Raw genomic sequence first — 18,904 nt, 5'->3', positions numbered from 1 at the left:
TGTCTATCTAAAGGAGCCACTTAGACACACAAAGAGGGAGATTGCCACAGGAGCACGAAGGATGAAGGTGACTCGATGCAGCCCAGGCTGGAGAATTCCAAAGCTGACCGGCAAACCACCAAAAGCTGACAGAGGGGCCACGCAACACGCTTGGCTTCAGAGCTCCCCGCTGCTAATCTGTTGTGGCTAGCGTGCCCTTCCCAGTAGTCTTAGATCATCACTTCTCAACCTGCCCTAGCTTCAGTTGCTCAGTCACCTTTAGTCTCAGGTCAACACCTCAACCTCCCACCTAGAGAAGTGGCCTACAGTCACTCCGCCCAAGAGCTCACTTGACTGTTTGGTTTTTCTCCCTCCAAAGCATGTCAGAAAAACTCCTTTCCTCTGTCTCCTGCATCTGCTAGCTTGCCTGTGGGGCACCAGAAGTCCCGCCTTTTCTTTCTGCCCAGCAATTAGCCTGTGACATCTTTACCAATAGATTAAGACCCAATTGGGGTCTTCGGCAGCACATATACTAAAATTGGAATGATATAGAGATTACCATGGCCCCTGCACAAGGATGACACGCAAATTCGTGAAGCGTTCCCTATTTTTTCCTGACAGGAGCCTGATATAGCTGTTTCCTGAGAGGCTCTGCCAATACCTAACAAATACAGAGGTGGATGCTTTCAGCGGGATCCATTGGACTGAACACAAGGTCCCCAATGGAAGAGCTAGAGAAAGGACCGAGGGAGTTTAGGGGGTTTGCAGTCCCATAGGAGGAACAACAATATGAACCAATTAGTGCCCCCAGAGCTCCCAGGGACTAAACCACCAACCAAAGAGTACACATGGAAGGACCCATCGCTCCAGCTGCATATGCAGCAGAGGATGGCCTTGTTGGGCATCAAAGGGAGGAGAGGCCCTTGGTCCTGAGAGAAGCCTTGATGCGCAGTGTAGGGGAAAGCCAGGACAGGGAAGGGGGAGTGGATAGGTTGGTAAGCGGCGGAGGATGGGATAAGGTGTTTTTGGAGAGGAAACTAGGAAAGGAGATAATATTTGAAATGTAAATAAAGAAAATATCTAAAGAAAAAAAAAGCCTAACTGGGCAACAGGACCTTAGCATCAGCACCATCCCTACAATCCACCTGAGACAGTGGCTCCAAGTCTGTCATTTCAAGTCAGTGAAGATTAAAGCTGTGGACTAAGCAGACGTGAACTTCATCAGGACAAAGGAGAAACTGAGAAATGAAGGGAACGTGAGACAAACATCTCAAGGAGAAGTGGTCTCCACGAGAACAGAGAGCCATGGAGCTCATCTTCTGGTCTCTTTTCTTTTTGTGTTTTTCTTTTTCTTTTTTTTTTTATTCGATATATTTTTTATTTACATTTCAAATGATTTCCCCTTTTCTAGCCCCCCACTCCCCGAAAGTCCCATAAGCCCCCTTTTCTCCCCCTGTCCTCCCACCCACCCCTTCCCACTTCCCCGTTCTGGTTTTGCCCTATACTTCTTCACTGAGTCTTTCTAGAACAAGGGGCCACTCCTCCTTTCTTCTTGTACCTCATTTGATGTATGGATTATGTTTGGGGTATTCCAGTTTTCTAGGTTAATATCCACTTATTAGTGAGTGCATACCATGAGTCACATTTTGAGTCTGGGTTACCTCATTTAGTATGATGTTCTCTAGCTCCATCCATTTGCCTAAGAATTTCATGAATTCATTGTTTCTAATGGCTGAATAGTACTCCATTGTGTAGATATACCACATTTTTTGCATCCACTCTTCTGTTGAGGGATACCTGGGTTCTTTCCAGCATCTGGCAATTATAAATAGGGCTGCTATGAACATAGTAGAGCATGTATCCTTATTACATGGTGGAGAATCCTCTGGGTATATGCTCAGGAGTGGTATAGCAGGATCTTCTGGAAGTGAGGTGCCCAGTTTTCGGAGGAACCGCCAGACTGATTTCCAGAGTGGTTGTACCAATTTGCAACCCCACCAGCAGTGGAGGAGTGTTCCTCTTTTTCCACACCCTCTCCAACACCTGCTGTCTCCTGCAGACGACATGATAGTCTACCTAAGTGACCCAAAAAACTCCACTAGAGAACTCCTACAGCTGATAAACAACTTCAGCAAAGTGGCTGGATGTAAAATTAACTCAAACAAATCAGTAGCCTTCCTATACTCAAAGGATAAACAGACTGAGAAAGAAATTAGGGAAAAGACACCCTTCACAATAGCCACAAACAATATATAGTATCTTGGTGTGACTCTAACCAAACAAGTGAAAGATCTGTTTGACAAGAACTTCAGGTCTCTGAAGAAAGAAACAGAAGAAGATCTCAGAAGATGGAAAGATCTCCCATGTTCATGGATTGGCAGGATTAATGTAGTAAAATTGGCCATCTTGCCAAAAGCAATCTACAGATTCAATGCAATCCCCATCAAAATCCCAACTCAATTCTTCATAGAGTTAGAAAGAGTAATTTTCAAATTCATCTGGAATAACAAAAAACCCGGGATAGCTAAAACTATTCTCAACAGTAAAGGAACTTCTGGGGTAAACAGCATTCCAGACCTCAAGCAATAGTGCAAAGCAATAGTGATAAAAAACTGTATGGTATTGGTACAGTGACAGGCAGGCAGATCAATGGAATAGAATTGAAGGCCTAGAAATGAACCCACACACCTATGGTCACTTGATCTTTGACAAAGGATTTGCAACCATCCAATGGTTGAAAAGATAGCCTTTTCAACAAATGGTGCTGGTTCAACTGGTGGCTAGCACGCAGAAGAATGAAAATCGATCCATCTCCTTATACAAAGCTCAAATCCAAGTGGATCAAGGACCTCCACATAAAACCAAACACACTGAAACTAATGGAAAAGAAAGTGGGAAAGAGTCTCAAGCACATGGGCACAGGGGAAAATTTCCTGAACAGAACACCAATAGTTTTTGCTCTAAGATCAAGAATTGATAAATGGGGGCTGGAAAGATGGCACGGTGGTTAAAAGCACTGACTGTTCTTCTAGAGGTCCTGAGTTCAATTCCCAGCAACCACATGGTGACTCACAACCATCTGTATTCGGATCTGATGCCCTCCTCTGATGTGTTTGAAAGCAGCTACAGAGTACTTATATATAATAAATAAATAAAATCTTAAAAAAAAAGAATTGACAAATGGGTCCTCATAAAATTACAAAGTTTCTGTAAGGCAAAGGACATGTCAATAGGACAAAGTGGCAACCAACAAATTAGCAAAAGATCTTTACCAAACCTACATCTGATAGAGAGCTAATATCCAATATATACAAGGAACTCAAGAAGTAAGACTGAAAAGAACCTAATAACCCCATTTAAAATGGGGTACAGAGCTAAACAAAGAATTCTGAACTGAAGGATACTGAATGGCTGAGAAGCACCTAAAGAAATGTTCAACATCTTTTGTCATCAGGGAAATGCAAATCAAAACCACCCTGAGATTTCACGTCACACCAGTTAGAATGGCTAAAATCAAAAACTCAGGTGACAACAGGTACTGGCAAGGATGTGGAGAAAGAGGAGGAACACTCCCTCACTGCTGGTGAGATTGCAAGCTGGTACAATCACTCTGGAAATCAGTTTGGCAGTTCCTCAGAACATTGGACATAGTCCTATCAGAGGACCCTGTTATACCACTCCTGGGCATATACTTAAAAGATTCTCTAACATGTAATAAGGACACATGCTCCACTATGTTCATAGCAGCCTTATTTATAATAGCCAGAAGCTGGAAAAAACTCAGATGTCCGTTAATGGAGGAATGGATACAGAAAATGAAGTAAATTTATAGAATGGAATACTATATAGCTATTAAAAACAATGAACTCATGAAATTCTTACGCAAATGGATGGAACTAGAAAATATCATCCTGAGTGAGGTAACCCAATCACAAAAGAACACACATGGTATGCACTCACTGATAAGTGGATATTAGCCTTGAAGTTTGGAATATCTAACATACAATTCACAGACCAAATGAAGCTCAAGAAGAAGGAAAACCAAAGTATGGCTACTTTGGTCCTTCTTAGAAGGGGGAACACAATACCCATGGGAGAAGATATAGAGACAAAGTGTGGAGCAGAGAGTGAAGGAAAGACCATCCAGAGACTGCCCTACCTGGGGATCCATCCCATATACAGTCACAAAAACCAGATTCTATTGTGGATGCCCACAAGCACTTGCTGACAGGCGCCTGATACAGCTGAGAGGCTCTGCCAGTGCCTGACAAATACAGAGGTGGATGCTCTCAGTCAACCATTGGACTGAGCATAGGGTCCCCAATGGAGGAGCTAGAGAAAGGACTCAAGGAGCTGAAGGGGTTTGGAGCTCCATAGGAGGAACAACAATATGAACCACCCAGTACCCCCAGAGCTTCCAGGGACTAAACTACCAACCAAAGGGTACACATGGAGGGACCCATGGCTTCAGCTGCATATGCAGCAGAGAATGGCCTTGTTGGACATCAAAGGGAGGAGAGGTCCTTGGTCCTGAGAAGGCTTGATGCTCCAGTATAGGGGAATGCCAGGACAGGGAAGTGGGAATGGGTGGGTTGGTGAGCATGGGGTGGGAGGATGGGATAGGGTGTTTTTAGAGGGGATAACAGTTGAAATGTAAATAAAGAAAATATCTAATAAAAAAAAGATAAAAGTGCAAAGCAGAAAAAAAAAGATTTTTTATGTGGTACTTTCCCCAAAACTACCATCTGTGGATCTCCAAAATGCTCACCCACTGTCATAGTATTCTCCAAAGCAATGTTTTATATGAAGGAACTCATTTTACATAAAACAGAATGCTATAAGGGATTTGGATTTTGGGATCCCCGGGTTTTACCATATTCCCCACCATCTTGAAGCAACTGGCTTTAGAAGAAGGTTTAGTGACCTTTTGGAGACATTTAGAGAGCTGTTGATTTAAATCTAGATACCCACGTGAGGACTTTGACAAGCTGTCTGGGAGGCAAACCTGGGGCTACGGTGGCCAGGTAGGTGGTGGGCTGTGAACGTCTGGGGCAAGGTTTTCTATGGCTGCTACTTGGGTTCTGGGTGGGCATTCATTGTATGACGCCATTTCCACCACGGTCGACCTTCAGGAGTTCAGGGATCAAAGATCCCTCCCATTACTTGTAATGACCCACAAAATTTATGCTTGTTTTTGTGACTTCACGCTCTGTTGATCTAGATGTCAAATACAGCCATTTTCTTGTAAAGCGCCTTCATTTTAATTGAACCATGACAAACCCCAAGCTGGAAGTTACTTGGTTCCTAGAACTAAAGCAACCTGTTTCTCTGGATTCTTGTACTACTCACTCCGTGGTTGCCCCCTCTCCCAACCTGGCTGCTGCTAATGATTGATGCCTCTAGATCAGTTGATAGTCTTTAGCTGACTCACTGGTCACCTCCCCTTCCCTCTCCCCCTCCAACACACACACACACACACACACACACACACACACACACACACACACACACACTGAACAATTGCAGGCCATAAAAGGAAACTAACTTTTCCGTCTCTCTCCCCGGTATTGTCTGTCCTGAATGGACTGCAGCTTGTAAGCAGATGGCCAGCCCATTTTGGTTCCCAGCTCAGAGCCAGCATCGAGGTCCTCACCCACTTTCCAGCTTTCCCACTGCCGTGACACTGGTGGTCTGCACAGGGAGTTGAGTCTGGGCTCTCCATCGTCGTCCCCCTCTGCTCTTTCATCCTTCCTGTTGACCCCATGAACTCGTTGTACCCCTTTCTTCTTGAGAAACTCTTACAGGGACCATTTAGCCACCACCAGGTGACAAGATCTCTTTCTGACTGCCCACCAAGCAGACTTCCCAGAAATCCTGGCACAGGTTATGGAATTTTCTGTAGTTGTACTATTTATGTCCCTCCTAAGGATCTGTGGATGCTGTCTGTCTTTATCTATGGCAGTGACTGGTTCTCAACCTTCTTAATGCCATGACCTCATGTGGTGGTGACCTTACCCATGGATGTTTTTAACTTTATAACTGTGATTTTGTTCCTGTTATGAATCATAGTATAAATATGAGTTTTCCAATGGTCTAAGGCAACCCCTGTGAAAGGGTCATTTTGATTCCTAAAGGGATCACTACCCATGGGTTGAGAACCACTGGTCTAGGGAGAATTCCCCTTCACCAAATGGACCAGAGCCTGTCCATTTCAAAATTTCCTTCCTCACTCTACCAAATGACCACTGGACCGCCATCGTCTTCAAAGGGGCGGTCAAGCCCAGACACCTTGTGCTCTATTGAAACATGGTCAGATTGTGTGCTGTCTCCTCTGCGATGGACATTTTTGTTTGTTTTTGATCTGAGGGCAGCATGTTCGATTTACAAGTCAGAGATCTTCAACATCTCCTCCAGCACGATGGAATATGGTCTCAGTTTCCTCATATCCGGTCTTCACCTGGCTTGGCTCCCGCTGCCCTTCCCCTCTGTTCTTAATCTCCACCTGTTCTCCTGCTCTACAAAAAAATCATCCAGCCAGTCTCCTAAACTTCATCTCCCTCTTCTCAAATCTGACCCTTGTCCTAAGCTGCCGTGCTCACGCTCTTTATCTTGCCATTAAAACTGCTGCCATCTCTGCCAATGGTGTGCTACTTTTCAAATCCTGGAACTAAGAATGCCGGGCACTAAATAAACTTCCTCTAGCTGGCTGGACAGCAACTGCCGCCTCAAATTGTCTTCCTTTCCAGTCAGCCGTCTTCACTGAACAAGATAAGGAGAGTTCTAGCCCTTGCCAGCCAGCACCTCTTTCCTTCCAAGCCAGACTGCTTCCTAGACCTGGTGACGGATTCCAGCTTTTCCCATTAGGGCACCACTCAAACTCTTGCTCCTTTCCCTTTGATCTCTCCCCTTGGAGAGATTCTCTGTCAATTCTTTCCTCTTCTCCATCCTTCCCACTCCCTTTCCTCTTGGCCCAGCCCTAACATTTACCTGAAGGCCTTTCCCTCTCCCTCTACTCTGCCTGGATCTGCCCAGGGCTGCAGGCTCCAGTGGCTTCAGTAGTGGCCACTGACTGAAAGAAAGAAATAAAAAGGAAAGGAAGGACATGCCTGCTCCTAGGTGTTGTATGGCGGAGAAGAAAGTTTATGTGGGAGAACATAGCCAGGGGCAGACTTATCTGGGAGAGTCCAGAGTGGTCATGAACCTGAACCATGTGGGGAGAGGGGAAGGGCAAGGGGAAGAGAGAGAGAGGGACCAGGTACAGCAGGCTAGAGTCCAGAAGTACAAAAAGAGCAAAGGAGGAAGAGGGGGCAGAGAGAGGCAGGCAGAGGGGCAGAGCTAGCAGGTAACCAAAAGGTCTGGATTATGTAGGGAAGAACCTCTGGGGGAAAGGGGCAGCTCAGCCCCTGGGCTGCAAAGTTCAGGGTAGGGGGATGGGTATGGCCTGATCCTGCAACAGGTAGGAACTGAGGGATGCTGGGAGAACCTGGAGGCCAGGTCTGCTTTGCTATGTAAAACAGGTATTTTAGGTGTTTCTAAGGCCACTTCTATCCCCACCCTGCCTCCACCCACAAATACTCAATTCCTCCCAAATGTCAAGTCGCCTCAGGCACAAAGCCTCTGCTTCCTTCCCCTTCCCTCTCTTCCTTCCCCTTCCTCCTTCCCCCTCCTCCTTTCTCTTCCTTCCCCTCCTTCCCCCTCCTCCTTCCCTCTCCTTCTTCCCCCTCCTCCTTCCCTCTCCTCCTTCCCCCTCCTCCTTCCCTCTCCTCCTTCCCCCTCCTCCTTCCCTCTCCTCCTTCCCCCTCCTCCTTCCCTCTCCTCCTTCCCCCTCCTCCTTCCCTCTCCTCCTTCCCCCTCCTCCTTCCCTCTCCTCCTTCCCCCTCCTCCTTCCCCCTCCTCCTTCCCTCTCCTCCTTCCCCCTCCTCCTTCCCTCTCCTCCTTCCCCCTCCTCCTTCCCTCTCCTCCTTCCCCCTCCTCCTTCCCTCTCCTCCTTCCCCCTCCTCCTTCCCTCTCCTCCTTCCCTCTCCTCCTTCCCCCTCCTCCTTTCCCCCTCCTCCTTTCTCCTCCTTCCCCTTCCTCCTTCCCTCTTCTCCTTCCCCCTCCTCCCTCCTCCTTCCTCTTCCTCCCTTCCCCCTCCTCCTTCCCCCTCCTCCTTCCCCCTCCTTCCCCTTTCTCCTTTCCCCCTCCTCCTTTCTCCTCCTTCCCCCTCTTCCTTCCCCCTCCTCCTTCCCCTCCTCCCTTTCCTCCTTCTTCCCTTCTCCCTCCCCTTTCTTCCCTCCCCTCTCCCCCCCCTACTTCTCTTTTTCTGTTCCTCATGCTCCAACCCCAGCTCTCAGCCTTCGGCACAAAGCTGACCTGCATCCTAAGCCCTTGATTTAGTTTTGAAAACTGTCCTTCATGTGTCCAGCTGTAGTCTTTTCTCTGACTTCCTGAACATAGCGACTGCTGTACTAATGACCTTGTCTCCTAATTCTAACCTGCTGCTTGTCAAGCCTGTGCCAGTTCTCAGTCAGTTTTCATAGTTGATTTTCTCTCCAAGCCGTGGTTTTCCTGCACTCTTGCATGCCTCCTAACCTTTTTTTTTATTCGATATATTTTTTATTTACATTTCAAATGATTTCCTCTTTTCTGGCCCCCCACTCCCCTAAAGTCCCATAAGCCCTCTTCCATCCCCCTGTTCCCCCACTCACCCCTTCCCACTTCCCTGTTCTGGTTTTGCCTTACACTGCTGCACTGAGCCTTTCCAGAACCAGGGGCCACTCCTCCGTTCTTCTTGTACATCATTTGATGTGTGGATTATGTTTTGGGTATTCCAATTTTCCAGGCTAATATCCACTTATTAGTGAGTGCATACCATGATTGATCTTTTGAGTCTGGGTTACCTCACTTAGTATGATGTTCTCCAGTTCCATCCATTTGTCTAAGAATTTCATGAATTCCTAACCTTTTAAAATTGGGTTTATAACTATGGAGTTACCTGGCTAGGCTCTGCAGCTACCGCGATGCCCGCAGAGCTGTCACAGCGCGCCCTCTTGTGGCTGCAGCGTGGAAAGCAAGCAAGCTGGGCCTTTGCTTCAGTCCGTGGCTCCGAACTGCAGAGAGATAGTTCGAGGGGCGCGACCTGGACAGCTGTGGAGCCAGCCTCCGGCACAACAGAGCTTATTAGGGTTGGGTGTAAGGTTCAGAGTTGGTAAGGTAAGGCATGAAAAGGATGCACAGTAGCCTTCTCAGAGGCAGGACCGGATTTAGTAACGCTACAGATATTTTAAAAATCATAATACTGTTTATAACAGATAATCTATTTATAACCCACAGTCACAATGATGCAGACACACGGAACCCATCACTATCCACGGCACACACAGTCAGGTGGGACCTGAGTAGGACCAGGGGCAGATAGCAAGGGTTCCCTTTTGTCTGAATATCCACTAGCATTTGTCATTTGTTTCTTAATGTTTCTCACCCTGACTAGGGTAAGGCAGAACCCCACCAAAAGGTCCATTTTCCTGATAGCTAGTGAGCTTGGACCCTTTTCCTCTATAGTTTTGTTTTTGTGTTTTTGCCATTTGTATTTTACCTTCAGAAAACTGCCTGTTCATTTAGCCCATGGATTGATTGGGCTGTTTGGTTTCTTGTTTAGGTTTTTGAATTCTTCATATATTCCAGGAATTAATCCTTGGTCAGATGTATAGTTAGGGCAGGTTTTTTTCTCTCCTTCTATAAGGCATCTCTTCATGCAAGCAGGAAGCCATGCTCAACATTTGGCTGGTTTCCTGAGGCCGGACGTCCTGCTGAGAAAGCCCTTTCCTATACCTGCATCTCCAGACTTTACATTAAAGTCCTTGACCCACTTGGAGGTTGTGTGTGTGTGTGGTGTGTGTGTGTGTGTGTGTGTGTTCAAGGTTTCCCCACACTATTTGTCAAAGTGGTTGTCTTTTCTTCAGTATGTATTTATAAAATGTGTGTCAAAAAGCAGGTGGCTGTAGCTTCGAGGTTTGTATCTGGGTCCTTTATTTTGTCTCACTGGTGTGTGTGTGTTACTGTGCCAGCACCTGGCTGTTCTTGTCGTGACTCTGAAGTTAAACCTCTGATACCTTTAACAATGTTCTCTCTGCTGAGGTTTGCTTTGGCTATTCATGGTCTTTGGTGTCTCATATATACATATATGAATATCTCTATCTCTATCTCTATCTCTATCTCTATCTCTATCTCTATCTCTATCTGATTGCCTTTTCTAGTTACTTCTGTAACAAATCTCGTTGGAAGGATTGAAGGATTAAATTGAACCTGTAAACAACCCTTTCAATGTAGCCATTTCCACAATATTACTCTTCCAACCTAGGAGCAGACGAGGCTTGCCAGTGTCTGGTGTGTGATCTCCCATCTCAGTATCTTCACTTTTCCCCTCTAGAAGTGAACTCAGTGTTTTATTGAGAATGTTTGCTCCTGGGTTCACTGTATAATTTCCTTTGTTGTATCTTTATCCACTTTGGCAGCAGAGCAGCTCTGGCTTCATAAAAAAAGGTTCGGTAACATTCCTTCTTCTTCTGTTTTGTGGACTTATGTGACCACAGTTCTTCAAAGATACAGTAGAATTTAGAGTTAATTCATCTGGGCCCAGAATATTTTAGTTGGGACTTTCTTTCTTTTCTCCTCCTCCTCGTCCTCCTCCTCTTCCTTCTCCCCTCCTCCTCCCCTCCCCCCTGTCCCCCTCCTCCTCTCCCTCCCCTCCCCTCTTCTTCCCCTCCCCCTTTCCTCCTCCTCCTCCCCTCCCCCCCTTCTTCCCCTCCCCCTCCCCTCCTTCTCCCCTCCTCTTCCTCCCCTCTCCCTCCCCTCTTCTCCTCCTTCTCCCCTCCTCTTCCTCCCCTCCCCCTCTCCTCCCCTCCTCCTTCTCCCCTCCTTCTCCCTTCCCTCTCCCCTCCTCCTTCCCCCTCCTCTTCCTCCCCTCCCCCTCCCCTCCCCTCCTCCTTCTCCCCTCCTCTTCCTCCCCTCCTCCTTCCCCCCTCCTCTTCCTCCCCTCCCCTCCCCCTCCTCCTTCTCCCCTCCTCTTCCTCCCCTCCTCCTTCCCCCCTCCTCTTCCTCCCCTCCCCTCTTCCTCCCCCTCCCCTACCCTCCCCCTCCTCCTTCTCCCCTCCTCTTCCTCCCTTCCTCCTTCCCCCCTCCTCTTCCTCCCCTCCCTTCTTCCTCCCCCTCCCCTCCCCTCCCCTCTTCCTCCCCCTCCCCTCCCCTCCCCTCTTCCTCCCCTTCCCTTCCCTCCCCTACCCCTCCCCTCCCCTCCCCTCTTCCTCCCCCTCCCCTCCCCTCCCCCTTCCTCCTGCTCCTCCTTTTTCTTTTACTTTTCGAGGCAGGGTTTCTCTGTGTAGCCCCAGATGTCCTGGAACTCACACTGTAAAACAGGCTGTCCTGGAACTTACAGAGACCCACCTGCCTCTGCCTCCAGAGTTCTGGGATTAAAGTTCTGTACCACTCCACTCTCTCTTGAAAATGACTCTCTTGTCAGCTTCAAAGACAAAGACTCAGAAGGAGTCTGTGTTCTTTAGCGCTTGTTGTTTAACTGTCAGGAATTCTATCAGCCTGTTTATATCATAGGAGTGTTTTCTTTCTGCTCAAATTCTGACATCATTTTATTGGGTATATTAGTCTGGGCTGGCAGCTTTTCTCTTTCAGAACTTGAAATGTAGCACTCTCTGCCCCCTTGGCTTTTAAAGTGTATGCTGAGAAACCTGATGCATCTGTCCTTATATGTTAGTTGATGGCTTCTCTTGCAGCTTTCTAGTACTTTCTTTAATTATACTATGGGCTGGGAATGTTATTTTCTGGTCTTTTGTTTTTTTTGTTTGTTTGTTTTGTTTTGTTTTCTCTGTGTAGCCCTGGCTGTCCTAGAACTTACTCTGTAGTGAGTAGTGAGTAGCCAAGCTGGCCTTGAACTCAGAAATCCACCTGCCTCTGCCTCCCAAGTGCTGGGATTAAAGGTGTGCGCCACCACTGCTCGGCTTTATTTTCCGGTCTTATTTCTTTGGTATTTCATATTCTTCCTGTATCTGGATGGACATTTAAAACTATATTTGGAAAATTATCTGCTATGATTTTGTTGAAAATGTTCTTTAGCATGGCATTATTCATCACTTATGCCCATGGCTTACAGATTTGGTGTTTCGTATTGTTCCATAGACCTTAAATGTTCCATTTGTGCCTTCTTATTAATTTGTTTTTGTCTTTGACTTACTATTCCAATTCCCTTACCTTGTCCTCAAGGCTTGCTGCTCTGCTTTCCCTGTCACCCATTCGGTGGGGGAGGTATTCGTGAACTTTTTATTTGACTTGTTGAAGTTTTACTTCTGGTGTCTCCTTGCTTAATTGTGTATTCATATCTCATTGTGTAGACTTCTTTATTTCATTCATCTGTGTGTGAGAAAGAGGGAGGAGAGAGAGATTGAGAAAGAGGGGAGAGAGGAGAGAGAGGGAGGGGAGCAGAAAGACAAAAGGGAAGGAAGGAGAAAGGAGAGAGGACAGACAGAAAGGAGATAGAGAGGAGAAAGACTGAGAAAGAGGAGAGAGATGGAGAGGAAGAGAGAGGAAAGGGAAGAAAGAAAGGAGAAAGGAGAGAGATGAGAGATGAGAGACAGAAAGAGAGGAGAGGTGAGAGAGAGGAGAGATTAAGAGAGAGGAAGGAGAGGGAGAGGGGAGAGAGAGGAGAGAGGGAGGAAGGAAAGGAGAGAGATAAGAGAGAAAAGGAGAAAGGAGAGAAGAAGAAGAAGAAGAAGAAGAAGAAGAAGAAGAAGAAGAAGAAGAAGAAGAAGAAGAAGAAGAAGAAGAAGAAGAAAAGAGAGGAGAAGAGAGGAGAGGAGAGGAGAGGAGAGGAGAGGAGAGGAGAGGAGAGGAGAGGAGAGGAGAGGAGAGGAGAGGAGAGGAGAGGAGAGGAGAGGAGAGAGTCCCCTTTTCTCTTTTTTAATCAGGAAGCTCAAGTACGAGTTTATGAATATAGAAGGCAATTTGACAACCTCATCATTTGGCAAAACAGCATCAATAGATGCTCCCCGGGGGCCTGTAACGTCTGTAGTCATAGATTTTGACCATGTTACAATATCAGGCATGAATCCCTTCCTGTGTAGCAGATCTCAAAATCATTCAAGAAAGCAGGTGGTTGCCACCATGAACAGTCGTACCACATTGCACCAGTAGGACATCTGGGCTTGTAGGTCATTACTGGAGCATGAAGAATCCAGTACTGGGTAAAGTCACTGATGTCTTTCCTCCCCCAGAAAGCCTTCCTAACTTTTCTTCACTGTAAAAGCAGGCCAGCAGGGAGGGAGGTTTCCTGGCCAGTTCAAGATTGATTTTCTTTCCTGGAGTGTATGATGCCTTTAATAGTCTTACTAGCCAGTAGTTATGCCAGGCCAGCACAAGCAACGCCTACAACTCTCTGGCCTCCCTGTCCCGTAATTCATACGGATATAACCTGTGCATGGTCTTGAGAGTTTTTCTGCATAGCCATGTCTTCTGGGAGCAGCACTGGTCACCCGTATGGAACCCCTGTCTTCAAACTGCTTTAAAAATACTTCAGCTTACGAATCTGTGGGGTTTTGCAAGATTTCTTCCTATACCCTTAGGACTCGTTAACCTGCCCCCTACCCTTTATTCCCCTCACTAACCTGACACCTTCACTTAAACCTTAGCTCCCCGAATTCTGCACCCCAGCCCGCCACTATCACCTTTTATTACATGTCTAACTTGAGTTGAAGATGACAGATTTCCAGGTAGCTTCTTCATGAACCTTCAGTTTGGCTAAGCCCCCCCGCCCCCATGCCCCTGTTCCTGGATCCCCATCAATCCCCTACCAGCTTGGCCTTCCTGTCCCCAACATTCTCCCTCTTTTGCTGCCACCTCACCTGTAATCTACTGTCCCTGAACGTACTCCCCACTAGCGCATTGCTAGCTTCCTAATTTTCACACGTATTCCATGCCTGAGTCTTTCAGGAGCTTGGGGCAGGTAGGAAGTCATGGGAGACTGAGTTACAGGAGTTTAGAGGGCCCAAGACCTGAGTTGTTTCTGCTGTGTACTCAGTGTTGGTGCAGACAAGTTGAGCCTTCCTTTGAGCCGTGGGCTCTGCATGTGGTCAACTTGCGTTTGAGTTCTTGTTTCCGCTTAAAGAGCTCTCTAGCCAGAACATCTCCTGATCCCCCCAAGCAAAGACACAGAGCTTATCACCAACATGCCATACCTGGATTCCTGCACGCGATCCAGCCTCAATTTAAGTGCAGGTTCCTGCTTCCTCTGAAGCCTGGCACTCCTGGGAAACGAGCTAGCCTGGTCTGGCCTTTAACTGCCCTACCTGTCCTTGTCAACCAGGGGTGCTAATCACTCTCTTGTCACATGACTAAGAAGACCTATTGCCACTTTCTTCCTCTTAGGAGCTTTGCTTTTCAAAAGGTCTAGGACAAACAAAACAAAACAAAAACCCAAAACAAAACAAAAACAACAAACAAACAAAAAACAAATACAAAATCTGGTGTCTCTGAAGTTCCAAAGCTAATAAAAGAAAAGCAGCCCCATTTTCCCAGGCCTCGGACCCTGCCTCATAACAGCTCCCATTCCCAGAGAGCAACTTATCTGCCAGAATCTCTCTGTGTTTCTAGTTTGATTTCTGTTGCTGTGACAAACACCATGGGCAAAGATAACAGGGAAGAAAGGATCCATTTGGCTTCCACTTCCAGTTTATTGTCCATCATTGGCGAGAAAGTCGGGAGACCCTGAAGCAGAAACACGAAGGAGCATGCTTTCTGGTTCATTCACATGCTGCGCTTTAGTTTCTTTAAAGAAAGATTGATTTGTTTCCTCTCTCTCTCTCTCTCTCTCTCTCTCTCTCTCTCTCTCTCTCTCTCTCGTGTGTGTGTGTGTGTGTGTGTATGTGTGTATGTATGTGCATGTGTGTGTGTGCATGTATGTGTATGTGTGTATGTATGTGCATGTGGGTGTATGTATGTGTGTATGTGTGCATGTATGTGCATGTGTGTGTGCATGTGTGTGTATGTATGTGTGTATGTATGTGCATGTGTGTATGTGTATGTACGTGCATGTGTGTATGTGTGTGTGTGCATGTGTGTGTATGTGTGTATGTGTGTGTGTGTGCATGTGTGTGCATGTGTGTATGTGCATGTGTGTGTGCATGTGTGTGTATGTGTGTATGTATGTGTGTATGTATGTGCATGTGTGTGTATGTACGTGCATGTGTGTATGTGTGTGTGCATGTGTGTGTATGTGTGTGTATGTGTGCATGTGTGTATGTGTGTATGTGTGCATGTGTGTGTATGTGTGCGTGTATGTATATGCATGTGTGTATGTGTATGTGTGTGTATGTGTGTGTATGTGTGTGTGGTATGTGTGTGTATGTGTGTGTATGCATATATGTGTGTGTATGTGTGTATGTATGTGCGTGTGTGTACGTATGTGTATATGCATGCATGTGTGTATATGTATGTGCATGTGTGTACGTATGTGTGTATGCATGTATGTGTGTATATGTGTGTGTGCATGTATGTGCATATGTGTGTACGTATGTGTGTTTGCATGTATGTGCATGTACATGTATGTGTGTTTGTGTATGTCTGTATGCATGTATGCGTGTATGTGTGTTTATGTGTGTATGCATGTGCATGTGTGTGTATGTGTGTGATGTGTGTGTATGTATGTGTGTATGCATATGCATGTATGTGTGTTTATGTGTGTGTGTATGCATGTGCATGTATGTGTGTATGTGTATATGTATATATACCACATGAGTGCCTGGTGACTGTAGAGGCCAGAAAAAGTCATCAGATCACCTGGAGCTGGAGTTGAGGGCAGTTGTGAGTCCTCCAATAAGGGTCCCGGACTAAACTCAGGTCCTCTGTAAGAGGAGCAAGTAGCCTTCACCTCTGAGCCATCTTCTGTTCCTTAGGTCGCTGTCTTGTCACTCCCAGGGCCACCGGCCTAGGAATGTAGCTGTTTATAATGGGCCGGGAATCCTGTATCAGTCTGTAATTAAGACATTCCCCACTGCCCCAAAGATGTGCTCCCAGGCCATTCTGATCTATATAATTCCTCTATCAAGCCTTTCTTCTCAGATGAATTTAGCTTGTGTCAAGTTGACAGTCGAAGTGAATGGGGGCACCAGGAGTCAACGCCCCCCTCCCCCCAGACTGGTGCGTTGAACAAAGATGCAGGATAGAAGATGGACGAGCACAGAGACACAGAATCAGCAAAGCATCCATATACACACTGTAGTGGCTATTCCTGGTTGTCAACTTGACTATATCTGGAATGAACTACAATCTAGAATTGGAAGGCTCACCTATGATCCTAATCTGGAGGCTCAGAGATATAAGTTTCTGACCGGGATCATGGCATGGAGATCTTGAAGCACAGTGGCTATGAATTCCAGAAGATTAAGGCAAAGAGATCTCTGAGTTCAGATCATCTGGGATTAAAGGCATGGAGGCACACACCTTTAATCTGGGCCATACCCTCTGTTGGGGACCTACAGCTTTTAATCTGGGCCACACCCTCTGTTGGAGATATATAAGGACGTTGGAAGAAGGAAAATTTCTCACTCTTCCTTGCCTGCTTGCCTCGTTGGACCGAGCAACTGCTAGATCCTTGGACTTCCATCCACAGCTGCTGCTGACCATTGTTGGGGAGTTGGACTATAGACTGTAAGTCAGCGACAAATTCCCTAACTATATAAAGACTATCCATACGTTCTGTGACTCTAGAGAACCCAAACTAATACACACATCTTCAGTTGCCTCTTTGCTTCTGTGGGTCTGCGTTCATGGAGTCCATGAACCGTGGACCCAAAGTACTTGAAAGAAATCACATTTGTATTGGACACAGACAGGCTGCTCTCCTTGTTGCTATTCTCTAAACAGTGCAGTATAAAACCGCTTAACAGCATTTACGCTGTGTTAGGCATTGCATTACAGCACCAAAACTATTCAATAGCATTTATGTTGTATTAGATAATTCAGAGATGAAGTTCATGAGAAGCAGGCACAGGCCGCACGTTACCAGTAGAAGGGACTTGAGCGCCTCTGGATTTGGGTACCTTACTGGGCAGAGGGTTCTGGAACTAATTCCTCCCTCATGTTGATGGATGGCTCTGTGGGATGTGTGTGTGGGGGGTGGGGCAAGAAATATTTTAAGAGCCTGTCTTCCAAATTCTTTGGGGCTCAGAGGCAGGGTAGGCTCTGGGGAGGTCTGATCTTGCAGATGAAATCTGAAGGCTATCCAGGAGGAGAACGCTATGCCTTGAGGGACTACCTTCCGTCAAGATCTTCAGCTGTTCTTGCAGAAGACCACGGTTCAGTTCACTCCCACATGGTAGCACACAGCCATCCTTAACTCCAGGCCCAGGGTATCATATGCCCTCCTCTGGCCTCTGCAGGCACCAGCCACACGTGCAGTGCTCATATATATATATATATGCAGGCAAAATACTATGCACATAAACCAAGAATAATTAACATTTACTTTAAGATCAGAGAAGGTTACATGATGGCCTGTGGTCCTCACTAAGGGAAGGGTTAAACATCTATAGCTTGTGAGGTAACTCGTTATGCACTGGTCCTGCCCTGCATCTCAGCCCTGACTCCTGTGTGTTTGACTTTCTTTGTTGCTTTAGGTATGTTAGGCTGGACAAAAAGACTATTCAGGCCTGGGGATGGAACCTAGGGTCTTCAGTAAAGCAGGCAGAAAGCTGTCTTTGTCTTAGTATTTCTATTGCTGTAATAAAATATCATGGCCGAAAGCAACTTGGGAAGGAAAGGATCTATTTGAGCTTATAGTTCCATACCGGAGCTCATCATCAAAGGATTGCAGGGCAGGAATTCAAGGCAAGAACCTGGAGGTAGCAAATGAAGCATAAACCAAAGAGAAATGGGTCACTTCTTAGCCCTCGGTCAGTCTGCTTTCTTATGAACCCCAGGACCTGGGCGGTGACATCACTCACAGTAGGTTGGACCCTCCCACATCCATGCCGACAGGCTTGCCTATAGCCCAGTCTTCAGGAGGCATGTCCTCAGGTGTGGTTCCCCCCTTCTAAGATAACTCGAGCTTGTGTCAAGTTGGCAGCAAACTATCCAGGACAGCCTCTGAATGCCATCTGTCAACACTTCTGTTTCAAAAGTGACCGGTTCCATCTCTCTTAAATAACTGCTAAGAACCGGCTGCCCAGCTGCGTTCTGCAAACTTTGAAAGCAAGAGACATATTTTTGAGGTATAATTATTTAAGATACATTTTTATACAGCAATATACAATAGATCTTGTGCCATAGGTAGTTTTGATGAGTATATTGAGGGTTGGGTATATTTACATTAAATATTTGGTTCTCTGTCAGGATGGAGAAGCTCTAATGATAGTGTTTGTGGTGAATAGTCAGTTTTGGTGGTGTAAATACTTCCACCATGGTAATTCTACGACTCTGACTCGAACCAACTTGCAAATGCCTTGGGATTGTAAAAAACTGATTTCAGAAGGTCTAAAGAACTCAGAAAAACCCAGACTTTTTACATCTGTGTGGCCAACCTCCAGGCCCGGATTCAGGCCAATTTTATCCACACACCCTACACTTCGAGTGTCCCTCTCTACTTGGTCCCTACACCCAAGCTAGGCTGACTTCTACCACCATAAAGAAGATCTTGTTGTCCTGGAACAGCTGTTCTTAGCCTGTGGTTTGTGACCCTCCCAACCATTGTGTAACACAGATATTTATTTTCATTATGACGTATAACAGCAAACTTACAGTTATGAAATAGCAACAAAAAATAATTTAATGGTCGGGGTCACCACAGCATGATGAACTGTATTAAAGCTCTGAAGCGTTAGGAAGGGTGAGAGCCACTGTTCTAGACCATTATGCAATGCAGTGTTCACAGTTTTAGTCTGAATCC

At 46.3% G+C, this 18,904-nt stretch overlaps 1 non-coding gene across 1 annotated transcript; it reads left to right on the top strand.

The window, feature by feature from the left end:
• The first annotated feature begins 489 nt into the window (after nt 1-489).
• Nucleotides 490-591, top strand: LOC127690250 (U6 spliceosomal RNA). The gene has a single exon (XR_007978989.1). It is a non-coding gene; the product is annotated as a U6 spliceosomal RNA (small nuclear RNA).
• Nucleotides 592-18,904: the final 18,313 nt, after the last annotated feature.

Source organism: Apodemus sylvaticus, chromosome 7 (assembly GCF_947179515.1).
Source record: "Apodemus sylvaticus chromosome 7, mApoSyl1.1, whole genome shotgun sequence".
Lineage (NCBI taxonomy): Eukaryota > Metazoa > Chordata > Mammalia > Rodentia > Muridae > Apodemus > Apodemus sylvaticus.
The sequence above is the reverse complement of the archived record's forward strand: the minus strand, read 5'-3'. Positions and strand labels throughout refer to the sequence as shown.